This window comes from Mus pahari, chromosome 1 (genome assembly GCF_900095145.1).
Source record: "Mus pahari chromosome 1, PAHARI_EIJ_v1.1, whole genome shotgun sequence".
Classification (NCBI taxonomy): domain Eukaryota; kingdom Metazoa; phylum Chordata; class Mammalia; order Rodentia; family Muridae; genus Mus; species Mus pahari.
Genome location: NC_034590.1, coordinates 99,971,714 through 99,982,148, shown reverse-complemented (window position 1 = coordinate 99,982,148; position 10,435 = coordinate 99,971,714). Strand labels below are relative to the sequence as shown.

At 39.5% G+C, this 10,435-nt stretch overlaps 1 pseudogene across 1 annotated transcript; it reads right to left on the bottom strand.

The window, feature by feature from the left end:
- Nucleotides 1-3,893: 3,893 nt before the first annotated feature.
- Nucleotides 3,894-6,090, bottom strand: LOC110325847 (annotated as a pseudogene). The gene has a single exon (XR_002380760.2). The product of XR_002380760.2 is annotated as a heat shock protein HSP 90-alpha pseudogene (transcript).
- Between the last annotated feature and the right edge of the window lie 4,345 nt (nt 6,091-10,435).

Here is a 10,435-nt window from a genome sequence, read left to right as displayed (position 1 = left end):
CTCAAACCCTGCGTAACAAGCATGTTTGCCTGCTGAGATGTCTCGCCTGCTCTGCCTTCAGGGTTTTAAACAAAGTGTAGACTTTGTTCTCTAGACACTAGCAATCCTTTCTTTTTCTGTCAATACAGCTTGGTTGAGTGTATACACACAATCCAACTCAATTAGGGTATGATATGGTGTCTTAAAATCAATTAATGGGGCATGCAACCATCACCGAAATATACTACAGACCCTCCTCCCCCAACCTTATACCATAAGCTGTCATTCTGTCCTCATTTAAGTTTCTTACTCCTAGCCCAGAGATGACTATAAAAATGGGACCATATGGCTTGAGGTCTCAACACCACCAGACTGTGTAAAACACCAGGTATATGTGTCTAGAGCTGCCACTCCCCCACCCCCACCCGCTTCAATGTCTGATTTCTAGGAGTTCATTGTACTAATTACTATGAAATATGCTCATCTAAGAAAGAAATCACAATAACCAAGGAAATAGCTTAAGCTTTTTATTTTTTTCGAGTTGACTTTTCAAGAACGGTGGCATACACAGGATTTCCCTTTGGAGTGGTTTCCGCACGTCTTCCGATTTCGACTTTTCCATGAGAACCATCACTTCTATAAGTTTTTCTTGGGAAGGCTGGAAGATGGGATAAGCTTTGACCTTTTCAAGCTCTTTCTCTTCTCCTTTCCTCGCTTTTGACTTTAAGTGGGGGTGGCCATGGCTGGTGAACTTCGGCGTCTTCCTTTGGTCCTGTCTCTGCTCGGTGAGCGCTCTTGCTCTCATCATCCGGTCTTTATGTTGCTTCATCTGCTCCTTTGCCCAGGCCATTTTAGGCTTTTGGGGTACAGTTTTGTGTGGTCTCGGGATAGTTTTTTCCTTCTCACCCTCTGGTACGAATGGTTTGGGGGAAAGCATTTCACATGAGAGGTTCTGAGGAATTAGTCGGTATTTGTGGTCCCTAAGGCCTCTAGCCCGCTCAGCTCTGTGGATGTGTTTCTCTATGTGATTCAGCTCCCTCTCGGGTACTAGATAGTCCCATTTTTTACAGTTCTCTGGTTTTTTGCTTTTTGGCTTCATCTCTTCCTCTGGGTTAGCGTCCCATTCTGCCTCTGGTTTATAATTCCATGCTTCTCTGATCATTTCCTGATGCTGTTGATAGTAGTAGGCGTCTGCTTGAGCAAACCGGAAGTCAGGAGACACGGTCTTAAGTTTCTCGACCATTTCACTCTCCTGTCGGAACTTTTGGACTAACAGTTTTCTCACTCCTGAAGAATGGGTGCCACCTAAACACTTGTCAGAGGGAGTAATCAGAACTTTTTAAGTTGGATATTCTTTATTCTAGTTCCACAGTACAGCTGTCAGTGGGCTATCGCCTCTGCCTGGCACTCCCACACCCCTCCCCCAAACCATATTCCCTCCTAGGCGAGGACTCTGATTTAGACTTCCTGAGAAAATGGAAACACCCAGCACACCCCCTTTCCCACCATCAGAGCCACTACCCATCTACCCAGGCTCTACCTTCTTGCTTTTACACTGGAGACATTACTGTCTATCAAAAGTGAATTCTTCATCTGTGCCTATTGAGTTTCAAAGATTTCATCTCTTGTGTCGTCAAAACTAACTTACTGGGTCAGTTGAATGCATATATATGACACCTCAGCACAAATTCTCTCCAATAAGAGAGACTCTTTCTTACTTCATATTCTTGGCTTTTACCCTTCTGCCACCCCGATTGCTGAATATCCCTGTTCTTTTCCTACCTTGTGACTACCCCTCTGTCTGTCTGTCCTTAACACCCTCACATTTAGCCTTTCTCATGTGGATACTTACTAAATGGTGCTCCTCCATGGCACAGCTACTGATTTTAAGCAGCAGTCGGGCTGAACCAAACTTTTGCTCTCACCTCTCGGCTTCAGACCTGGCCACTGTATTTGACATCTCCACTTGCTTCTTTCTCTAGTTCCCACCATTTCGATCCTGTCACTTGCAGCTTCACTGTCATTTCCTTTCATCAAACTCCTGCCTCCACTATGAGGTGTTAGTCCATACTTTTGTCCCAGCTTCCCCAGGCCCACACTGTAGCCAGAGTGATCTTTTTATTACCTAAATCTGAGCAGGATACTTTCTTGCATAAAACCTGGCTGCTCCATTTAGGAGAGAGCCTCAAATCTCAGAGTGGTGTCCACAGCCTCTCATTAACTCTCAAACCCTGTTTTCAGCTCATTGTATATTCATTATGCTTCAGCCACACTGAATTCTGTTCCCTAAGAGTCTTCTCTTTCCCACATGAATACACTCTTCCAAAACACACATCAGGAACTCTATAATAAGCACTTTTACAACTTTTACATTCTGAACTGGCATACTTCCTCCTCCAACTTTCCACAGTCTTCATAGAAAACCCAATCCTGTTGTGACATCACAGTTTGTGGAGACCGTTTCTTTAGCATCATCTCTTACTAGAACAAGTCCTATGAGACGACAAATAGTACCTGTTCTGTTTGATGCTGTCCAGCCAGCACTGCTCAGAGAACCAAATACGGAAGTAAAGCCCGAGGATTGACTTTCTCCCTTGAAATGCTTGGGTCTCCTTTACCTCCAATAAACTTTATATGATCTTATTACAGAACCCAAAGTGCATGCCAAATATATTTCCTCACCTTAATTTTCTTTTCTAGTGGGGAACAGGAACCTACTGCAATCCGAGGATCTTTAGTACTCTTAGCCCAGGCCAATCTAGAAGAAAAGAAATTAATTAAACTGGGACTGGAGAGAGGTGTCAGGAAACATGTTCTGGGATGAGCTCCCATTGGGAGTGATTTGGGACCTGATTTTAGGTAGCAGGGGCTCTTCTCTGCCAGCAGGTAGCAGGGGCCCTTCTCTGCCAACAGGTGGAACTCTGTTGTGTGTGTTTTGCTTCTGTCTACCCACGGTGAAGGAACGTTTGTGATTTTGATTGAAGTTTAAAGAAGGAACCATGTTTTGTTTGGAGTTGTGACTGCCAGAAATGCCTTTAAAGACTGAGTTGCTATTACTATTTCAAATACCACAAACCACTGTATTTATATATTAAAAAGAAAATAAGTTTTGATATGAAAATTTTCAAATTTCCAAGTATAACTTTAAGTTACATAGACATATATAATAGATTTCCCACAATACTTACCTAACTTTATGATCCATGATTTTATCACTTAAAATAGACTATTTATGCATGTATGTATGTATGTATGTATGTATTTATTTATTTATTGGTTGTAAATCTCACTTTTAATGACTGAGCCATCTCTCTAGCCCCATTTCTTTCTTTTTCTTTCTTTCTTTCTTCTTTCTTTCTTTCTTTCTTTCTTTCTTTCTTTCTTTCTTTCTTTCTTTCTCTTTTAATCTCATCTGTATTTGCCTTCTAAAGCAGAATGTGATTGGGCACTGTTATTTCCATTCACAAGCCTTGCTGAGTTACAAGACCTAGGAAACTTAGGGTTTTGTTCTCAGGACTTTGGAAAACAAGCCACTTGGGGAATTCCTGTCAAGTTGTTTTAACTTGTGTTTACTTCTAAGACTAATACATGCAGAATTAACTACAGGGAATGAAAATTTTAAGATGTAATTTAAGCCATCTTACTTTGGTCTACTAAGGAATCCAGCTCAACAGCTAAACACTTCAGACCACAAAGTTAACATTAACAGTAGGTTACATTACGTCTTACAACAAACGTTCTATCAACCTCTTGAGTTAAACCTATAGTATCACAGTATCACATGTAGAAATTTTATCTTCCCCTTAGTTTTCATGCCACACAGATGTTTTAAATGTTTAACAAAAATAAACAAAAACCATGGGAAATATATCATCAGAAGGAACGAAGGTAAGCAAACACAGTTCCGGTGGAGCTTAGTCTACTGCTTCCATGCGTGATCTGTTGTCATCTCCTTCCAGGGGAGGCATTTCTTCAGTTACAGCAGCACTGGTATCATCCACAGTAGGATCATCCTCATCAATACCTAGACCAAGCTTGATCATTCTGTAGATCCTGTTAGCATGGGTCTGGGGATCTTCCAGACTGAAGCCGAAAGTGCAGTTTCATACAGCAAGATGACCAGATGCTTCACGGATTTGTCATTCTTGTCAGTCTCTGCCTTTTGTCTTAAGGTTTCAATATGGAGTGATCAGGATTTATCTCCAGGTGTTTCTTTGCTGCCATGTAACCCATTGTTGAGTTGTCTCTGAGGGCTTGAGCTTTCATGATTCTCTCCACCCATACATGCTTGTGACAATACAGCATGGGGATGTCACCAATCGGTTTGACACAACCACCTTTTCAACTTTCTTCTCCAAAATATCTTTCATAATTTTGCAGAGGTTCTCAAATTTTGTCTTTTTCTCTTCCTATTTCTTCTTTTCCTCTTCATCTTCTAGAAGTTCCAGTCCTTCTTTGGTAACAGACACCAAGGTCTTGCCCTCAAATTCCTTCAGCTGTTGCACACAATACTCATCAGTGGGCTCAATCATATAAATTACTTCTAAGCCATGCTTTCGGAGACATTCCACAAAGGCTGAGTTAGCAACCTGGTCCTTGGTTTCACCTGTGATGAAATAGATGTGCTTCTGGTTTTCCTTCATTCTGGTGCAATAGTCCTTCAGAGAAATTGTCTCATCCCCAGAAGCAGATGTGTAGTACCGCAACAGCTCTGAAAGCTGCTTCTGATTCTGAGAGTCTTCGGGAATTCCAAGCTTTATATTNTTTGAGANCTGCTCATAAAACTTTTTGTAGTTCTCTTTATCTTCTGCTAGTTCAGTAAATAGTTCTAAGCATTTCTTGACCAAATTCTTCCTGATAACTTTCAGAATTTTGCTTTGTTGCAGCATTTCATGGGAAATATTTAGAGGGAGATCCTCAGAATCCACTAACCCTCGAATGAAATTCAGATACTCAGGGATTAATTCCTCACAGTTATCCATGATAAAAACTCTGNGAACATACAACTTGATGTTGTTCTTTTTCTTTCTGTTTTCAAACAGATCAAAAGGAGCGCGTCTTGGGACAAAAAGAAGGGCCCGGAATTCTAATTGTCCTTCAACAGAAAAAATGCTTTACTGCCAAATGTTCTTCCCAATCGTTAGTTAAGCTCTTGTAGAACTCTCCATATTCTTCATTAGTAATGTCATCAGGATTTCTGGTCCAAATTGGCTTTGTTTTGTTTAGTTCTTCTTGATCAATGTACTTTTCCTTTATTTTCTTCTTTTTCTTCTTGTCACCATCTTTCTCCTCTTCTTCTTCATCAGAACCAACATCTTCTATTTCAGGTTTGTCATCAGAATCCTTTTCCTCTTTTTCTTTCTCTTCCTCTTTCTCTTCCTTTTCTTCAGCCTCATCATCACTGACTTCCTTATCTCGTTCCTTCTCCACAGAGAGTTATGGGATAGCCAATAAACTGAGACTGCTTCTTCACAATCGCCTTTATTCTCCTTTCCTCCAAATACTCAGTTTGGTCTTCTTGATAACCTTTGTTCCACGACCCATTGGTTCACCTGTGTCAGTCCTGACTGTGAAGGACCCCCCAGCTGAGGACTCCCAGGCGTACTGCTCATCATCGTTATGCTTCGTGATGACAGTCACTTTCTCAGCAACCAAATACGCAGAGTAAAAAACAACACCAAACTGGCCAATCATAGAGATGTCTGCACCAGCCTGCAAAGCCTCCATGAAGGCTTTGGTGCCCGACTTGGCAATAGTGCCAAGGTTATTGATCAAGTCGGCCTTGGTCATTCCAATTCCAGTATCCACAATCGTCAGGGTTCAATCCTGTTTGTTGGGAATGAGATTGATGTGCAGCTCCTTCCCAGAGTCCAGTTTACTAGGTTCTGTCAAGCTCTCATATCTGATTTTATCCAGAGCGTCCGAGGAATTGAAGATGAGCTCCCTCAGAAAGATCTCTTTGTTCGAGTAAAAGGTATTGATGATCAAGGACATTAACTGGACAATTTCTGCCAGAAAGGCAAAGGTCTCGACCTCCTCCTCCTCCATTGGCTGGTCTTGGGTCTGGGTTTCCTCAAGCATCATGGCTGAATGAGCACGCACTCGACGTGACGCTCCACATCAGGACACTGAAGCAACTTTTTTTTTTTTTTTTTAAAGACAGGTTCTATGTAGTACTGACTGGCCTATAACTCAGAGATCTCCCTGCCTCTGCTTTCACTATGCCTAATTCGAAAATTTACACTTTAAATAGATTATAAAACAATTGGAACACTGGTTTATCAGCAACAGAAGGATTTTAATAGCAGAATTGTACAAAACCCTCATCATATATCTTTAATTTCATTTCCAACTACTTTAAGAGTTTATGTTGTTTCTTTAGTAGCATGTCTTAGATTTACAATAGATACCGTCATATAAGTATACATGGAATTAATCTTCTAAATTGTCTTATGAGGTTAGTATTCATTATTCCTATTTATGGAAAAGAGGATGGAAGCCACAAAAGTTAGTGGCTTGTTAGTGGTCTGGGTGCTAGTTTCTTAGGCCACTGAGTCCTACGGGACTCCATTGGTTCCCAAATGTGGATATACAGTCTTTTGCCTATATCCCAGATAGAGGAAACACTTACTGTTCCTCTGCACTCAGACCAAACCACTCTGAGTCTGTCACCATGGGTTGCTGTGAGGTGACAGCTCTCAGTTCTTCTGTGGTAGTCTTTCGCTGCATGTTGTCGAAGCCTCTGTGGTCACTTGTTCTGGCTCTGTGATCTGGTTCTCTTTTTCCTCAGTGCTCTTGGTTTTAGCAGTTGCCCTTCTGTTTGCCAGTTTCATGAAGAGCATCACTGTTCTTTCCTCTCTGCCTCTTCTCCCTGACCTCTAATTTCGCATTCTCTAGGCTGCACAGAATTTCTGCCGTTAGTTCAGATTTTCAGCTGCCTACTATTGATCCTTGAGTATGCCTTGGGTTGATTTCTAAGGAAATACAAAGCAGTCAGTACTTTCTGTGTGTCATCACTGTCCCGGAAGGAGCCCACTGTGAGGTGGTCTATGATGATATAGTCAGTTGGCAAGGGATGCACTTCCCTCTGAGCTGCTCAGCAACTAGAAGGAACCATGTCTGAAGACACAGGAACTCAACCGTAACATATGTAATCAGAGACAGTACTAAGAGCACCAAGGCCATCTTTTCAGTTTTTGAGGTTTAGAATATAAACTGTTCTAGAATCCATGTGAATGGAACCAATAGAAATAACTTGGTGAGCCTATATATCTGTGTTGTTAGCGGCTAAATGTGTGTACTGCTGGTCCAGATATGGTCTCATCATTTCCTAGCTGGTATGCCACTCAGCTAAATACTGCTTCGATGGAGGTTTAATCTTTAGTCACACTATTTAATTTATGCTGATGGCTGACCAACATTTAAAGACAAGGAAGCAGAAAGTACCTCAATGTTAAAATACAAATTAGTGAGAATTCATGACATTTTATGTGTGGAAATTATTCATCCCAAGAAAATTATCCTGTAGCCCATTGAGGTATCTCTAGCTCTCAGAAATACAATGTGAAAAGGAGAAATTGTGATCAATTACAACCTGACTTTTTTATCTGTTAGAAATAAAATCTGTCCCTCTCAAAATGTGTTGTCTGAAAAGTGTTTAAAACTGAGGCTTCAAATAAAACATTGAGAAGCAAGGCTGGACTTTGCTGACATACAGGAAAGATGGCTTGAGTTGTATTTTCTTTATGGTAAATAAAAGATTTATACTAAATTTTAATACTTCATGCAAATCACAAAATATCTTTAGTTATGAGAAATCCTGGCTCATGAAGATGGTTTCCAAAAGAAAGTTGACATGTTAGTTGAACTTAAACTTCACAGTGTAATGATGGAGTAACTTCTGGCATTGTGATATCTATTTGTAGGGGCCCATTCTTGGGCTTTTCTTTCATCAATATTGCACTGTTTTGAATAATATAGGTATTTGTTTATGTGTATGTGTGCATATGTGTGACCATCCATGCAAAGGCCCAAAGAAGGTATATTACCCTTTCTTTGAGTGAGTGCATCTTCCAGAAATTGGGGTCTTAGCTATGTTGGAAGCCAGCAAGCCATAGTGTTCCTCTTGGTTTTGCCCCTTCTCAGATCTGATTCCTGAGGGTGCCCAGCTTGTTATGCAATCACCGAGACCTGAGCTCATGTCTTTAGAACAAGCATGAGTGCTGGGATTAAAGGCATGGGCCACAAACATTCCTAACTGCTGATTCATCCCTTCCCTCCATTCCCCAACTAATATAGTTTTTACAATAAGTTTTGAAGTCAGGTAATGCCAGTTATCCAACTTTGTTTATCAATATTTTGGTTATTCTGGCTTTTAGGGCTTCCCATACAAACTTTTAAGACAGCTTGTTAAAAGAGAACCCAGCTTGTTTATGTTCATAACATTCTAAATAACTTGCTGTGTTTCTGACTGGATTTCATTACTCTAAAGATCAAACTATCAGGAACTGGTATTGCAATATTTTCTTCTTTTAAAAAATACGTGAGCATTACTTTAACATTTACTCATATCTCCTTTCTTCACTTCAAATTTGTAGTTTTTAAGAGTGTAGCCCTACAGAGTGAGTTCCAAGACAGCCAGGGCTACACAGAGAAAACCTATCTCAGAAAAAAAGAAAAAAACAATGCAAGCAAGCAAGCAAGCAAGCAAGCAAGAAGAGAAAGAAAGAAAGAAAGAAAGAAAGAAAGAAAGAAAGAAAGAAAGAAAGAAAGAAAGAAAGAAAGAAAGAAAGAAAGAAAGAGATATTTTCCAAAAAAAGTTAGGCCAGGCAGTGGTGGCGTACGCCTTTAATCCCAGCACTTGGGAAGCAGAGGCAGACAGATTAATGCATTCAAGGCCAGCCTGGTCTACAGAGTGAGTTTCAGGACAGCCAGGGTTACACAGAGAAACCTCGTCTAGAAAAAAAACAAAAATAAATTAAATAAGTAAATAGATTTTTAAAAATTTAAAAAATTAAAAAAAAGTGTAGCCCTTGCCTATTTTTGTAAGATCTGTACTTATGTATTTGATTTTGTGATGCTAATGTAAATGGTATTATTTTTAACTTCAAATTCTAAATTTCATTTCAGACATAACAGAAAGCAAGTAGCTTGTACATTAATCTTGTACATTATATTCTTTTTTATTATTGGTTATTACTTTAGCTTCCCTTCACAGGCAGTTATGAACAAGACAGATGAATTTCTTTCTGCTCTCTCTGCCATTAAGTTTATCTTTTACATTGGCTGGAATTCTTCCTATGATGTTGAACATAAGGGGGTAGTGTGAGGGGATATCTTTGTTTTGTTCCTAATTTTATGGGAAAAATTTTTTTTACTGTGGATTTAAAAAAATAAACTTATTTATTTGTCTGCTTATTTAATAGACAGGGTTTTATTATGTAGCCCTGGGTGGCCTGGAACTATCTACATAGTCCTGGAACTCAGAGTCCTCTTGTCTCTACACCTGATGCTAATGCTATGGAGTGTGTGTGTGTGTGTGTGTGTGTGTGTGTGTGTTTTTAGATGTTCTTTATCAAGTTCAAGTTCCTTGTTCTCTTTTGTTTTCTTTTCTTTCTTTTTTATTTATATGAGTACACTGCAGCTTTCTTCAGACACACACTAGAAGAGTGCATAGTATCCTATTACAGATGGTTGTGAGCTGCCATGTGGTTGCTGGGAATTGAACTCAGGACCTGTAGAAGAGTAGTCAATGCTCTTAACTGCTGAGCCATCTCTCCAGCCTCCTAGTTCTCTTTTGACAAAGTTTTAATTATGGATGAGTTCTCTTGTCTATTACTGATATACTCATGATTTTTCTTCCTTTACCTATTGGTATGATAAATTATATTTGTTGTTTTTCTAATGTTGAGTCAACTTTGGGTATGTGAACCCAGACTGGTTTTTTTTATATTTATTGGATTTGATTGCTAATATTCTGTTGATTTTTGCATGCATGTTCATTAGAAACAATGGTCTGTAGTTTCACTTTTATCCTTGGGTTGGATAATAAGGTAGTGGTCGCCTTTTGGAATAGGGTAGAACTTATTTCATTTGCTTTTCTTTTCTGTAAAAACCTGCAGAGAGTGGGAATACTATTTTCCTTAAATACTTGGTAGAACTTACAAGTGAACCTACTGGGATCTGGTTTTAGATTTAATAGCTGAGATAAAGATGAGACGATGGGGTGGGCCTTTCACATTTCACTCATGAGAGTCACAGAGTTCTCTTTTCAAAGATCATTAATTATTGACTCAATTTCTTTAGTAGCTATGGGCCTATTCCTATTTTATCTTTTATGGTTTTTGCTCAATTATTTCTTGTCGTACGTTTCTTTTTATTATTATTATTATTATTATTATTATTATTATTTTCTTTACTTACATTTCAAATGCTATCCCGAAAGTTCCCTATACCC